Below are 17,687 nucleotides of genomic sequence, written 5' to 3'. Positions count from 1 at the left end.
CATGCGTTCCGGTCCTAAAACCTGGACCACACCACAAAAGGAGGGGGTGTATCCATATTCATTAAGGATACCCACACCTCCAGGTTGGTGGCAACGCACGAAGCTTCGGAAACCATCCAGGTGCAACTAACCATAGGCAAAACTGCTCTACAATTTGTAGCATGCTACAGGCCACCCTCTCAAACTCAGGAACCCCACACAGCCTTCCTGAAGACACTGGAGGGGATAAATGTATCTCCAAACACCATCATATTGGGTGACTTCAACTACCCGAATATAGACTGGGAACATTACTCAAGCCCTAACTCTCTAGCTCAACGGTTCCTGGAGTTCATAAATTCAAATGCCATGGAACAACTAGTCACTGTTCCCACGAGAGGAGAAAGTATACTAGATCTCATTATCACAAACATGGGGACAAAATGCTCCGCACCGGAAGTATATCCCTCATTGGTGAGATCTGATCATAAACTAATCTCACTGGAAATCCACATCCTGCCCCCACCCCAAACAAAAAAGATCACAGTGAAGAACTTCTCTAAAGCAAACTTCACACTACTCAAGACTGGTGTGGTATCCTTCAAGGCCCCTGAGCCAGAGGAAACCACAACCCAAGCTGCGGAAGCCCTTACAAATGCCTTCTATGAACACCTCCAGGACTGCATGGATCAGGCAATCCCAAATAAAACCAAGACTCTTTCCACCAAGGGCAAACGTCCAGTCTGGTGGACCCCAGCCATTAACAAACTTTACAATAAGAGGAGAAAGCTATTACATGATAAAACAAAATCCATAAAAGGGAAGTCACCCCTGATCATTCTTAGTAAAAAAATACGAGCACTCATAAAATTAACCAAGGCCAGTTTTGAGAGAAAAATTGCCATGGATTCAAAAGACAATCATGAGGCATTTTTCAGCTATGTTAGGAACCTGGGTGGAAACTCCCAGATATGCTCAGAATTAGTCCAAAATGATACAAAAATCACTGAACCCACAGACATTTCTAACATACTGGCAGACAGGTTCAGTGCAAACTTCACCCCCCTCTCCCCCGTAAAGGAGAGATAACTATCCCAGCAGAGTGTAGCCTCCCAGACATCTCAAATGCGCAGGTAAAAGCTGCTCTCTCTAAAGCTAAAAACGCAGCATCAATGGGACCGGATGGTGTCCCCGGCTGTGTGCTACACGAGCTCAATGAGGAACTAAACCCGCACATAAGGCAGCTGTTTAATCTCAGCCTTATCACAGGATACGTTCCCAAAAAGTGGCGTATGGCAACTGTGGTCCCACTCCACAAAGGCGGTGCCTCTACGGACCCTGGTAATTACCGCCCCATAAGCTTAACAAGTCTAGTCTGCAAAGCTATGGAGAGGATCATAATGGAGCTTATAAACAGAGATATAGGGGACTTGCAGACATTGGACCTGTCCCAGTTTGGCTTTGTCAAGGGGAGATCATGCCTTTTGAACTTGGTCGACTTCTTCGAGACAGTCTCCAAGGCCATTGATGAGGGAAAGGCAGTCCATACAGCCTACCTTGACCTTGCAAAGGCTTTTGACACAATACCCCACTCGGGTATTGTAGAAAAACTTACCAACTTAAATGTAAACCCATATGTCATAAGATGGGTTGCAAACTGGCTTAAGGACAGAACCCACAAGGTTAGAGTTGCTGGCGCTATGTCAGACTCCAAGCCGGTCACAAGTGGTGTCCCACAGGGCTCGGTCCTTGGCCCCCTATTGTTCGGCATCTACTTCTCAGAAGTACAGGCCAACATAGGAGGACTTTGGCTGACAAAGTTTGCAGATGACTGCAAACTGGGCACCATAGTGGAAAGTGCATCAGGCATGGATATCCTTCAGAGGGGACTCACGGAAACTTATAGCTGGTGCCAGAGCCACGGCCTGAAGTTAAACGCCAAAAAATGTATAGTCATACCCTTCGGGAAAAACAAGGTAACCCCAAGCTACCATATAGATGGCAATCCTCTAAGCACAGAAGAGGTTATCAGGGACCTGGGGACCCAGGTTGACAGTGGCCTTTCTTTTGACACTCACATTGCTAAAGTGGTTAGAAAGACCTTCTACATTGCCCACCTGATCATGAAGGGATTCACATCCAGATCTAGTAAGGTCATTGTTCCCCTGTACTCTTCACTTATCAGACCAATGATCGAGTACAATGCCCCATTCGGGATGTATCTCACCCGACATCTGCAGCAATTAGAGAGACCCCAAAAGTACCTCACCAAAAGGATAAAGGGACTCCAAAATCTGTCATATGCTGCCAGATTGAAGAACCTCCAGCTCTATTCAGTCGCATACCGTCTGCTCAGAGGTGACATGTGCCTGACGTACAAGGCCATGTCAAACCAGGAATTAATGGACATGCTACACCTCAAAAAATCCAAATCCACCAGAACCACTAGAGCAAGCGACTTAAACCTTAGCACAGATATAAATAGGACGTGCTGGAGGGATAGATTTATCACTCAGAGACTCCCTATGCTGTGGAATAAAATCCCGGTCCATGTGAGGCAGAGCACCTCGCTGGCTCTGTTCAAGAGAAATCTTGACCTGTGGATGGGAGATCGTAGGTTTACCCCGGGAATCATCTCTGTGTCACTGCTGGACAGAGGCACAACAAACTAATGGGCACAGTATTTTTTTCATATAAGGGGTGGCGTAAGCCACAAAACTCTGGGCTAGACTTATAAATGCCTTAGGGCAGATAGTCTAGTATAAACCTATGAACCTATGAACTTAAATCATTAATTTCACAGCCCAGCACTTGCTCAAAACTCATAGCAAGCACTAATTAACCCTAGCACTAGACCCCCCCTTTACTGTCCAGAAGGACAAGGCTCGCTATTCGTCCTTACCAGCCAATCAGTAAAACAGCTCACTTTATTTATTCAGGCATGTCCAAAGGGCAGTTTCAGGTGTATTCTCCAGTCCAACTGGTGAATCTGGGCATTTTGAGGCAATGTTACAACTGCCTCATGTACACAGACAACCCTCTCCTCCTACCACCAAACACTAATATATGTGAGAGATGCAATTATACAGCTAAACTGGAGGCAAAGCTCTCTCAACCCAAGACTGGCACTGACAGTCAAGAGGAGAAGGGAAATACTTGCAACACACCACCAGTCTCACATAGACCTACTAAACCAACACCGGCAAATAACACACATAAATACATGAAAATATAATCCAAGGCTCTAAATAAAAATCTGCAAAAGCAACAGACCTCCAAAGCAGACACCCAAGCAACCTCCACACCCCATCACAAACCACGAAACATGTACTTCACATAATCAGTGTGCCACGCAATCACAGCCCTTAAGGCAAAATAACATACCCAAAACACTAGTAATAGGCGACTCTATAGTCCCACTAACTAGGCTGGACAAGGAAAAGGTTACAGTTAGTTGCCTGCCAGGTGCTAGGATCCACCACATAACACAAGCACTCAGGTCACTTCAGAACAAGTACAAATACAACTCTGTCATTGTCTATGTTGGTGTGAATGACCTGAGACGTACCTCCCTGGACTACATGAAAAGAGACATGGAAGAGCTCTCTGATCACGTAGCCCAGGCCGGTATGACCCTGACCCTGAGTAGCATCCTGCCCTCACCAAGAATGATACCACAGTATAAAGAAAAAATGATCAGTTTCAACAATTGGCTAAGTTTCTGGTGTCATTCAAAGGGGATCCAGTATCTGTCCGCCTGGGATGACATGCTCGACAAGCCACGTTTCTTCACAAGAGATGGCTTGCACCTGTCACCATTAGGCTTTTGAATACTGGTCAAGGCTTTTTCCACCCCCATAGTGCCTTTTTTAGGCAAGGCTCAAAAGACAAACCCACCACCATAAATAGTACAAGTAACCAAAAACTGAGGGTAATGCTACTCAACACCAGAAGTCTAAACCTCAAAATGCATGCACTTGAGGCACTCCTCAGTATGGAGAACATCGATATCTGTGCAGTAACAGAAACCTGGTTTAAGGCTCCAGAGAGCATTCCAGCACTACCAGGCTATAACTCATAACATACATTTTGGCCACAGAACTCGGACCGAAACACAAAAGGTGAGGGTGTAACCATATTCATCAAGGATACCCACACCTCCAGGTTAGTGGCGCAGCACAATGCCTCAGAGATAATCCATGTGAAACTAACAATGAGTAAAACTGCAATTCAAATTGTAGTTTGCTACAGATCACCCGCCGTGACCCAGGACCCCATTCTGTGTTTCTGGAGACACTGGAAAATATGAAGGTCCTATCAAATGCCCTAATATTGGGTGATTTCAATTACCCAAACATTAACTGGGAGAACTACTCAAGTACTAACTCCCTTGCACAATGCTTCCTAGAATTTATAAACTTGAATGCCCTGGATCAACTGGTCAACACCCCCACCAGAGGTGACAACATATTGGACCTGGTCATCACCAACATCTCGCTGGTTAGATCAGACCATTGCCTAATCACTCTGGATATCCACATTCCACCCCCACCCCCAATCAAAAAAACCACCGTGAAAATCCTTTCAAAAGCAAACTTCATGTTACTTAAGACTGAGGTAGAAAGATTCACAGCCTCCATGCTAAAGGACAACGCCATCCAAGCTGCTGAATCTCTTACAAAGGCACTCTATGAGCACCTGCAAGAATGCATGGATTGTGCTATCCCAAGCAAAACCAAGACTCACTCCACCAAGAAAAGGAAACCAGTCTGGTGGACCCCTGCCATAAACAAGCTAAACAATAGAAGGAGGAAACTTGTGCAGAAAAGAGTAAAATCCCAGGAAGGAAAGATGTCCCTGATCAGTATCAGCAAGAAACTACGATCCCTCATAAAATCATCCAAGGCTAGCTTCTAAAGAAAAATTGCCAAGGACTCCAAAGATAACCACAAAGCATTCTTTAGCTATGTCAACAACCTAAGTGGAAACTCTCAGATCTGCTCTGAGTTAGTGCAGAATGGCACAAAATACACTGAACCAACTGATATTGCCAACATTCTGGCAGACAGATTTAGTGCAAACTTCACCCCCCCTCTCATCCCCTAAAGGGCCCATAACCATACGAGAAGAATGTACAGCCCTGACAATCATTGACACACAGGTTAAAACAGCCCTATCCAATTTCAAAAACACAGCTCCAATGGGACCGGACGGTGTCCCAGGCTGTGTCTTACATGAGCTCCAAAATGAACTAACCCCTCACCTAAACACATTGTTCAAACTCAGCCTCTCTACAGGCTACATACCCATAGAGTAGTGCCCAGCAACAGTTTATCCTGTTCCACAAAGGTGGAGCCGCAATGGACCCTGGGTACTATCGCCCTATAAGCCTGACTAGCCTGGTCTGCAAGGCTATGGAGCACATCATCATGGAACTCATTAACAGAGACACTGGGAACCTCCAAATATTGGACCCTACCCAGTTTGGTATTGTTAAGGGCAGATCATGTCTCCTAAACCTGGTGGACTTCTTTGAGACAGTTACCAAGGCTTTAGATGAGGGAAAGGAGGTCCACACAGCATACCTAGACCTCGCAAAGGCTTTTGACACCATTCCCCATTCTGATATTATAGACAAGCTCACCAGCCTGAACATAAACACCTACGTCACAAGATGGGTTGCCAATTGGCTCATGGATAGAACCCACACGGTGAGAGTTTCAGGCTCTAGGTTCGACTCTAAACCGGTTACAAGTGGTGTCCCCCAGGTCTCAGTCCTGGGACCCCTCCTGTTCAGTATATATTTCTCAGAGGTACAGGCAAGCACAGGAGGACTATGGCTGACCAAGTTCGCAGACGTCTGCAAACTGGGGGTCATAATTGACTCTCCAGCTGATACAGACATCATCCAGAAGGGTCTCACTGAGATGGATACCTGGTATCAAAATCACGGTCTCAAGCTAAATGCCAAAAAGTGCATAGTCATCCCCTTTGGAAAAAACAAAGTACCCGCGAACTACCACATACGTGGTAATCCCCTAAATACAGAAAATGTAATAAGGGATCTGGGGACCCAAGCAGATAGTAATCTCTCATTTGATAATCATATTGCCAAGGTGGTTAGAAAATCTTTCTATGTGGCCCACCTAATCACAAAAGGGTTTGCATCTAGAACAAAAGAGGTTATTGTGCCTCTCTACTCATCACTCATCAGATCCATCATAGAGTACAACGCCCCATTTGGGATGTACCTTACAAGACACCTACAACAGCTGGAAAGACCACAGAAGTACCTCACCAAGAGGATTACTGGCCTCAAACAGATGCCCAATGCAGCCCGACTGAAGAAACTCCAGCTCTACTCGGTTACATACCACTTAGTCAGAGTTGATCTCTGCCTGACATACAAGGCCATGTCCAACCCAGAATTGATGGACATGCTCGACCTAAAAAAAAACAAATCCCCAAGAGCCACATGCTCTAGGGATCTAAACCTCACCACAACAATAAATAGGACATGCTGGAGGGACAGATTCCTGTCCCAGAGACTCCCCATGCTTTGGAACAGGATTCCAATCTACATTAGGCAGAGCCCCTCACTAATACTCTTCAAGAGAAACCTTGACAAGTGTATGGGAAACAGAAAATTTACCATGGGGATTACTGCAGTGGCTCTGCTGGACAGAGGTACAGGGAACTAATGGCTCTGCTGGACAGAGGCACAGGGGACTAATCTAAGGTGGCGACGAAAGCCAACACATTCTGGCTAGGCTTATAGATGCCACTGGGCAGATAGCCTAGTACTTACCTATGAACCTATGAACCTATGCAAATAAAAATAAGTCATCTCAGCAATGACCTTTAGTCATACACTATTTGTTTAAAAAGGAATGACTGAACATTTGTTAAGTGAAACTTTTTTTTCTTACTTATATCTTTTTGTAAGTTCAGTGACCTTGGAGTTAGACTCATATGTACATATTAGGCTAGCTGCCCTTATGAGCTATTTTAAGCCTAGCCAATTTCTATTTTAAAAGTAAGGCTCAGACTCTGTACCTTGTGACTGTGAGGTAAGCGTCTTATCATTATACCATCTATCATGAGATATAATAATGAGTACACAGGGTCAACACTCTGTATGACATTAGTCACCAGATATAATAATGAGTACATAGGGTCAGCACTCTGCATGACAGTAGTCACCAGATATAATAATGAGCACATAGGGTCAGCACTCCTTGTGACATTAGTCACCAGATATAATAATAGGGAGCACATAGGGTCAGCACTCATAATAATAAGGAGTACATAGGGTCAATACACTGCATGACATTAGTCACCAGATATAATAATAAGGAGCGCATAGGGTCAGCACTCTGCATGACATTAGTCACCAGATATAATAATGAGTACATAGGGTCAGCACTCTGCATGGCATTAGTCACCAGATATAATAATAAGAGTACATAGGGTCAACACTCTGCATGGCATTAGTTACCAGATATAATAAGAAGTACATAGGGTCAGCAATCTGCCTAACAGTAGTCATCAGATATAATAATAATGAGTAATAATAATAGACCCTGTTAAATAACAACCTGCATATCATTGCTGAAACCTGTTTCTAACAAAACTCTTTTCAAACTATCTGCAAATAGACAGAGCTAAGTATATTTTTTGGTTCTTCAGAATTGTGTACTGTAAATTGTTACTGGACGAATTTTATTCAGAGTTGTGCATTGTTATTTTTATTCACTGTATAGATTTTTTCAGATCTCTGCTGAAAGTATTTTGTCCCACCTCTCCCTATTTTCTGCTGTGTCTTAAGTTGGTATAACTGTTTTTACAGCTTGTGTCATCTGACTATCTGAAGGATTACTTGCATAATAATAGACCTTGTTAGTTAACAGCCTGCATATCATTGCTGGAACCTGTGTCTAACAGAACTCTTTTCAAACTATCTGGAAATATATAGAGCTAAGTATATTTTTTGGTTCTTCAGAACTGTGTACTGTAAATTGTTGCTGGACTAATTTTATTCAGAGTTGTGCAGTGTTATTTTTGATTCACTGTATAATTTTTCAGATCTCTGCTGAAAGTGTTTTGGCCCACTCACCTTCCCTATCTGGTTTGTTGTTTAAATTTGGTGGCTTTTGCAGTTGCCCGCCCCACTATAGATTTGATCTGGGACACTCCCCCCAGTCCCATCTCTTTACCACATTCTACCTAATACACTCCTTCTGCCCTTGTTTTTAGTAATTTTTAATTTAATTGCATTTTTTAAACTGTGTTTGGTCTAATATTGCTACATACTCTAGTGTGCTAGCTTGCACTGCATTTGAATTGTTTTTACTGCTGCTTTAGCTACTTTTCTGAAAAAAATAAACCAAAAAAAAAAATGGTAAGCCTGTTTCTTACCTTTCCTGTAACTAGTGTAGTCCAGTTACAGATTAGCTGTATCCAGGACTGTATGTAGTCCAGTTACAGATTTGCTGTATCCAGGACTGTGTGTAAGCTTCTGAGCCCCCCCCCCCAAGCCTTTCTGTGTTGGAGGGAAGCCTTCTAGCTTGTCAGTGAGAGTGGTAAGCACTAGGTAACCTGTCTACCACATAAGGAGTGGTTCTGGCACAGAAATTGTAGTTATTGGCCATCTGGGCCATCTTTTCCATCTCTCTCAACTTTCTGATTTGAAAGCCTGCATTTGCACTTTTTTCTTTCCTGTAACTAGTCTAGTGCAGAAAAGGATTCTTAGTTTTAGCACTTGAATTTACTTATTCATGCTCAGCACTTGTTCAGAACTTGTTGTAAGCACTAAATAAGCTACTAATTACTATAGCACGAAACCTTCCTCATTACATAGAGGACAACAGTTTTTGCACTTACTTTTCTCACTTGTTTAGAGAAAAACAGCTCTTGTACTCACTTTCCACACTTATCTAGAGGAAAATATTTTTTTTATTCAGGCATGTCCAAGGGTCAGCTCCCAGTGTTCTCTCCTGTCTATCTGATGAATCTGGGCATCTTGGGGCAATGTAGAAATTGCCTCATGTACACAGACAACCCTCTCCTCCTACCACCCAACACAACAACCTGTGAGAGATGCACTTATCTAGTCAAACTGGAGGTAAAGCTCTCTCCAACCAAGACCAAACTTGACATTCAAGATGAGAAGGTAAACACTTGCACCACACCACACTTATCACATAGTCTCACTAAATCTACACCACCAAAATCCACAAATAGAAACACAAAAACAGCTGTGGAGGCTCTCAATAATAATCTGCCCAAGCAACAGAGACCTCCAAAGCAGAAACACAAGCAACTTCCACCATGACACATAGCCCAAAGACTCAGTGTGCCACTCAACCACAGCCAATAAGGCAAAACAACGTATCCAACACACTAGTCATTGGTGACGCTATAGTCAGGCACACCGATGTCCCACTCACCAGGCTAAACAAGGAGAAGGTTACTGTCATCTGCCTGTCAGGTGCCAGGATCCGCCACATAACCCATGCACTTAGGTCACTCCACAACAAGTACAAATATGACTCTGTCATTGTCCATGTTGCTGTGAATGACCTGAGATGTACCTTCCTGGACTACATGAAAAGAGACATGAAAGAGCTTTCTGATCTTGTAGCCCAGGCAGGTATGACCCTGACCCTGAGTAGCATTCTGCCATCACCCAGAATGATACCACAGCACAAGGACAAAATGATTGACTTCAACAATTGGCTGAGCTTCTGGTGTCATTCTAGGGGGATCCAGTATCTGTCTGCTTGGGATGACATGGTCGACAGGTCACGATGCTTTACCAGAGATGGCCTGCACCTGTCACCCCTGGGATTCCGGATACAGGCTAAGGCTCTTGCCACCCCTATAGTGCCTTTTTTAGGCAAGGTTCAAATGACAAATTCACCTCCTTAACATGAACAGGCAAGCAAAAACTGAGGGTAATGCTACTCAATGCTAGAAGTCTAAATGTCAAAATGCACTCACTCGAGGCAGTCCTTAAAATGGAGAACATCAATATCTGTGCAGTGACTGAGACCTGGTTCAAGGCTCCAGAGAGCACCCCTCCACTACCAGGCTATAACTCATACCACACTTTTCGGCCATGTAACCTGGACTGGAACACCAAAGGCAGAGGTATGTCCATATTCATTAAGGATATCCACATCTCCAGGCTAGTTGCTCAGCATAATGCATCCAAGGTTATCCAAGTGCAACTAACTCTGGGCAAAACTGTAATCCAAATAGTAGCTTGCTACAGATCCCCCACCATGCCCCAAGATTCCCACTCCTCTTTTCTTGATGTACTGGATAATATTAGGGCTCAACCAAACACCCTAATAATGGGAGATTTCAACTACCTCACCATTAACTGGGAAAACTACTCATGTACCAACTCCTTCACACAACGCTTTCTGAAATTCATAAACTCCAATGCCCTGGATCAGCTTATCCACACCCCACACGCAACAATATCCTAGACCTAGTCACTACCAACATGAGTGACCGGTGTTCCACACCTGAAGTCAACTCCTCGCTGGTCCGATCTGACCATAAGTTAATCACCCTTGATATCCACATAGGTTCATAGGTTCATAGGTTCGTACTAGGCTATCTGCCCTAGGGCATTTATAAGCCTAGCCAGAGTGTTTGTGGCTTTCGCCACCCCTTGGGATGAGAATACTACACCCATTTAGGGTTTAGTTTACTGTGCTTCTGTCTAGTAGTGACACAGAGATGACCCCCGGGGTAAACCTACGATCTCCCATCCACTCGTCAAGATTTCTCTTGAAGGGAGTTAGTGAGGGGCTCTGCCTAACATGGACTGGGATTCTGTTCCAGAGTGTAGGGAGCCTCTGGGTTATGAATCTGTCCCTCCAGCACGTCCTATTTATTTCTGTGTTGAGGTTCAAATCTCTTGCTCTCGTGGCTCTGATGGATTTGGATTTTCTGAGGTGGAGCATGTCCATTAATTCCGGATTGGACATGGCCTTGTATGTCAGGCATAGATCACCTCTGAGTAGGCGGTATGCGACTGAATAGAGCTGGAGTTTCTTCAGCCGGGCAGCATATGACATATGTTTGAGACCCCTTATCCTCTTGGTGAGGAACTTTTGGGGTCTTTCCAACTGCTGCAGGTGTCGGGTAAGATACATCCCAAATGGATGGAGTATCAATTATGGTGCCCAGTTTGCAGTCATCTGCGAACTTTGTCAGCCACAATCCTCCTATGTTTGCTTGCACCTCGGAAAAATAAATGTCGAACAAGAGGGGTCCCAGGACTGAGCCCTGTGGGACACTGCTTGTGACTGGCTTAGAGTCTGACATGGCTCCAGCAATTCTGACCTTGTGGGTTCTGTCCTTGAGCCAGTTTGCAACCCATCTTGTGACATATGGGTTTACATTTAAGCTGGTGAGTTTGTCTATGATGCCCGAGTGGGGTATTGTGTCGAAGGGCTTTGCAAGGTCAAGGTAGGCTGTGTGAACTGCCTTACCCTCATCAATGGCCTTAGTGACTGTTTCAAAAAAGTTGACCAAGTTCAAAAGGCAGGATCTGCCCTTGACAAAGCCAAATTGGGTAGGATCCAATGTCTGTAGGTCCCCAATGTCTTTGTTTATGAGTTCCATAATGATCCTTTCCATAGCTTTGCAGACCAGGCTTGTCAAGCTTATGGGGCGGTAATTTCCAGGGTCCGTAGAAGCACCGCCTTTGTGGAGTGGGACCACTGTTGCTGTACGCCACTCTTTGGGTACGTATCCCGCCCTCACCCCCTATGAAGGAAACATGGTAAAAAATTTCTCAAAGGCCAACTTCATGCTTCTTAAGACAGAAGTGGTGAACTTCATGACATTCATGCAGATGGACAATACAGTTACGACTGTTAAATCCTACACAAATGCACTCTATAAGCACTTACACGAGTGCATGGATCATGCTATCCCAAACAGAACCAAGATGCTATCCTCCAATAAAGGAAGCCAATCTGGGGGTCCCCTGCCATAAACAAACTGTACAACAGAAGGAAGAAATTGTTGCAAAAGAGAGTAAAATCCCACGAGTGGAGGAGCTCCCTGATCAGCCTCAGTAGGAAGCTAAGATCCCTTATAAGATCCTCCAAAGCTAGCTATGAAAACAAAATCGCCACTGATTCTAAAGACAACCACAAAGCATTCTATAGCTATGTCAAGAACCTCAATGGCAACACCCAGATCTGCTCTGATTTACAGCACAACGGCATGAAAATTACAGAACCAACTGATATTGCCAACATCCTGGCAGATAGGCTCAGTGCTAACTTTACCCACCCCCTAAAGGGCCCATTTCTATACAGGAAGAATGCAGAGTCCCTGTAATTACAACTATGCAGGTAAAAGCTGCACTCTCTAAAGCCAAAAACACAGCATCCATGGGACCGGACAACATCCCAGGCTGCATTTTACATGAACTTCAGAATGAACTGGTTCCCCACCTAAGCACCATGTTCAATCATAACCTCACATCAGGCTTTGTGCCCAATGAATGGCATAATGCAACAGCTATCCCACTCCACAAAGGGGGAGCCACTACTGATCCCGGGAACTATCACCCTATTAGCCTGACGAGCCTGGTCTTGAAGGCCATGGAACATATTATCATGGAAATCATAAACAAAGGCATTGGTGACCTCCAAACTCTGGATCCCACCCAGTTCGGGTTTGTGAAAAGCAGATCATGCCTCCTGAAACTGATCAACTTTTTTGAGGCAGTCACCAAAGCCGTAGATGAGGGTAAGGTGGTTCACACAGCCTATCTTGACCTCGCCAAGGCTTTTGACACCATCCCCCATTCTGGAATTATAGCTAAACTCACTAAACTAGGTATAAATCCCTATGTCACAAGATGGGATGCCAACTGGCTTACTGACAGAACCCACGTTGTAAAAGTTGCACACTCCAAATCTGACCTCAAACCAGTGACAAGTCGAGTACCACAGGGTTCAGTCCTGGGGCCTCTCCTGTTTGGTATCTACTTCTCTGAAGTACAGGCTAACACAGATGGCCTCTGGCTAATGAAGTTCGCAGATGACTGCAAACTAATTACCATAGTCAAGTCCCCAAATGATGTGGAAATCCTACAGAAGGGCCTCGCTCAGACAAACGCCTGGCGTCAGAGCCATGGCCTCAAGCTCAATGCCAAAAAGTGCATTGTCATCCCCTTTGGTAAAAACTCTGTACCCATGAACTACTACATAGACAGCAGTCTACTTAACACCAAATGTGTGATGAGACCTTGGGACCCAGGTGGACAGTAGTCTGTCCTTTGATAGTCACATCGCCACAGTAGGCAGGAAGTCCTTCTATGTGGCACATCTCATCAGAAAAGGGTTCTCATCCAGGAAAAATGAGGTCATTGTTCCCCTCTACTCGACACTCATTGGACCCATTATAGAGTACAATGCCCCTTTTGGAATGTACCTCACAAGACATCTGCAGCAGCTGGAAAGGCCACATAAGTACCTCACAAAGAGGTTTACTGGCCTCAAACAGATGCCCTACACTGACCGTCTCAAAAAACTCCAGCTTTATTCCATAGCACATCACCTACTCCGAGGTGATCTCTGCCTAACATATAAAGCCACGTCAAACCCAGAGTTGTTGGACATGCTACACCTAAAGAAACCCCACTCCCTCTGAGCTGCACAGTGTAGGGACCTAAACCTTGTCACCACAATAAACAGGACATGCTGGAAGGATAGATTCCTGTCCCAGAGACTTCCCATACTCTGGAACAGGCTACCCATCTATGTCAAGAAAAAATCTTCATTAGCACTCTTCAAGAAAAATCTTGATGAGTGGATGGGAAATAGGAAATACACCCCGGGCATCACTTCTGTGTCTCTGCTCAACAGTGGCACAGGAAAATGACTTTCTTGGATGGCATAAGCCAGGGAACCTTGGTGGCTAGGCTTACGTAGGCCCTTGGGCTGATAGCCTAGTACCTACCTATGAACCTATGAACCTATGAGTACACAGGGTCATCACTCTGTATGACAGTAGTCACCAGATATAATAATAAGAAGTACATAGGGTCAGCACTCTGCATGACAGTTGTCACCAGATATAATAATAAGGAGTAAATAGGGTCAGCACTCTGCATGACAGTAGTCACCAGATATAATAATAAGGAGTACATAGGGTCAGCAGTCTGCATGACAGTGGTCACCAGATATAATAATAAGGAGTACATAGGGTCAGCACTCTGCATGACAGTAGTCACCAGATATAATAATAAGGAGCACATTGGGTCAGCACTCTGCATGTCAGTGGTCACCAGATATAATAATAAGGAGCACATAGGGTCAGCACTCTGCATGACAGTAGTCACCAGATATAATAATAAGAAGTACATAGGGTCAGCACTCTGCATGACAGTGGTCACCAGATATAATAATAAGGAGTACATAGGGTCAGCACTCTGCATGACAGTGGTCACCAGATATAATAATAAGGAACACATAGGGTCAGCACTCTGCATGACAGTGGTCACCAGATATAATAATAAGGAGTACATAGGGTCAGCACTCTGCATGACAGTAGTCACCAGATATAATAATAAGGAGTACATAGGGTCAGCACTCTGCATGACAGTGGTCACCAGATATAATAATACGGAGTACATAGGGTCAGCACTCTGCATGATAGTAGTCACCAGATATAATAATAAGGAGCACATTGGGTCAGCACTCTGCATGTCAGTGGTCACCAGATATAATAATAAGGAGCGCATAGGGTCAGCACTCTGCATGACAGTAGTCACCAGATATAATAATAAGAAGTACATAGGGTCAGCACTCTGCATGACAGTGGTCACCAGATATAATAATAAGGAGTACATAGAGTCAGTACTCTGCATAACAGTAGTCACTAGATATAATAATAAGGAGCACATGGGATCAGCACTCTGCATGGCATTAGTTCCCAGATATAATAAGGAGTACATAGGGTCAGTACTCTGCATGGCATTAGCCAGCAGATGTAATAATAAAGAGTACTTAGGGTCAGCACTCTGCATGACAGTGGTCACCAGATATAATAATAAGGAGTACATAGGGTCAGCACTCTGCATGACATTAGTTACCAGATATAATAATGAGTACATAGGGTCAGCACTCTGCATGACAGTAGTCACCAGCTATAATAATGAGTACATAGGGTCAGCACTCTGCATGACAGTAGTCACCAGATATAATAAAAAGGAGCACATAGGGTCAGCACTCTGCATGACTGTGATCACCAGATATAATAATGAGTACATGACAGCCCTATTCTCTTCAGGTAATTAACAGCAATCAGGAGTATGCAAGGGGATGCAAAACAAAGATAGCCTTCAGCCCCTCAAGCAATGGGATTTAGCCATATGTCCATGGGTTTAATATAATCAGTTTTGACATTTCTGCACCTCTGGGCAGCAACAAGATCCGGGCTGCACTGCAGTGGCCACTTCTGGAAAATCTGTATTTATGCTACCTCCTATTGTATGAGTATCTTGACATTACACCACACCACTGATTGGAAGTAGCATGTGAAGTAAAATGAGGGAACACGTAACCTTCTTGATTACCTTCATGCATTAAACATTTCTTTGCTATTATGCTTATCAAACCATTAATGCATTCAATTATTCTCTGTGATCAAGATAAGAACACCAGACAGTTAATGTGATTAACTTATGCAGTGTGTATCAGCTGGAATGCAAGGGACTGGTACTGAATGGCTACATACATTTTTGAATAAATCAAGTAAATGTTAAAGCTTATTCCTTTTGCATCCTCTTTAAGGTCTTCTCTCAGTGCATAACATTTGATTTGTCAATGTCTGGAAAATGAGGGCATTGTTAGTAATGTCAACATTTGCATACATGAGCTCATCTGTTTCCAGTACGCTGCATGCACACTGGCTTTCTCCTTCCCAAATCAGGTGCTTGAACTTATTTTCCAATACTGACACTGCAGTGCAGCATAAGAATAGGTTATCTGCTTCTGAATGGGCCATCATTTGGATGAGATCTTAAAGCAAGTCCTGCCTGAATTGGTGGTAGCTCAGATGAATCTAAAACTCCCATGGCATTTACTGAAAAAAAATGCATCAAATATCACAGCATTCTTATCTTAAATATTCCATGAAACATTAGAAAAAACATAAAATAAAATGTTGACACTTTTGTCATTTGTGCCCTGATTTTCTTAATGACTTATTCCACCTTATTATACAAAGCTTCACCCCGTTTACCCTGCTATAAAATCCAATAGCTATTAGCACCAATTCAGCAAAGGTTCTGCTTCCAACAAAACATTATGGCAACTGTAAATTAAACTGTTTTCATCCTATTTATTTTTTAAAAACCTATGCTTTGGACTAACTACTGCCCAAAACCTTCGAATCTGCTAGAGGCAAAGAAGACAAGACATGGTAAATAGTTTCCATAACTCTACAACTCTAGGATACATTTTTTTGTTTGACTTTGTATTTCACTTCAGTTTTTAATACAGATTTTCTATGAGAAAGTCAGCATAAAAAGTCAGGAACCCCTGAATTCTAAAAAGCTCTTCCTATCCTTTTTTAAATAACTCCCTCTTTTTTAATTTAAATTATTCAAACTAGATGTTGTGTCAAACTTTGTTATTGTTTTTGTTGCACTATACTTTCCTCTTGTCAAGATCTATCAGAAATAATTATTTCTACAACATAATTTTTCTACTGTAGTCATACTGAAAGCTATTCTACCTTTCTAATTTGTAATTCTTCCATCAAATAGTGGCATATTTTCATTCAGAATATCAGATTCATCGTTATCAGTCTTGACTTGAGCTGGTGGTAGCTCAGATGGATGTAAAAGATCCCACAGCACCTATTAAAAAGAATAGGGATAGTTCACTGATGCCCTGGTGAAATTTCTTCTCATTTTGTAAATACGACATTAAGTCTCCCTTAAAAAGTGACAACTAGTCTATTGGGACTAATCTCCTCAACAAAGGATAGATAAATAAGCAAATAAATAAATAGAATAAAGATATCATGCAGTTTCACTACATTCACATAGTTTTTACATTGTCTTGACTTAGTACTAACATTACAACCCTCAGAATTTTTTTCAACTACCCACACCACCTATTTACCCAGTCTGTTGTTAACAAAAATTATTAAATCATTTCCATGGTCTAACATTAATGCTAACTCCATCTTATCTTTATCCATCATTCTTCATCCCCCACTTTTCCCTTTCCTTGTACCATTACTGTATTAACTTTCACAATGTATAAAATTCCACTTGTAGGAAAACCTTGCCACATACTCTTGGACATCCTCATCTTCTTACTAATCTCTTGCTTTACTAATGTTTAACCCATGCATTTCTACACAGAGTTTGCACAAGTGTAACCCCCTTTATCTCATTCTATATGCCTTAAGAATCCGCCATATTTTGGTAAGTTGTACATTCCCAAAAGCTTTCACTATATCACCCACTACAATTCTCTCTTTCAAATGTCCTTTCTTTATACCATCATCAATTTCTTTAACAAATTATTAAAATTTAGTTGACATCCTTCATTTTGATCCCACCATTTCTCTTGCAAGGTATATCTTATTGTTGCACCAAATCATTTTGCACTGTTTTATTATTTTACAGTTTACATTACACATTGTTATTATAC

The sequence above is a fragment of the Protopterus annectens genome, chromosome 12.part0 (assembly GCF_019279795.1).
Source record: "Protopterus annectens isolate FY-2018-M chromosome 12.part0, PAN1.0, whole genome shotgun sequence".
NCBI lineage: Eukaryota > Metazoa > Chordata > Ceratodontiformes > Protopteridae > Protopterus > Protopterus annectens.
Note: the sequence above shows the minus strand (reverse complement) of the source record.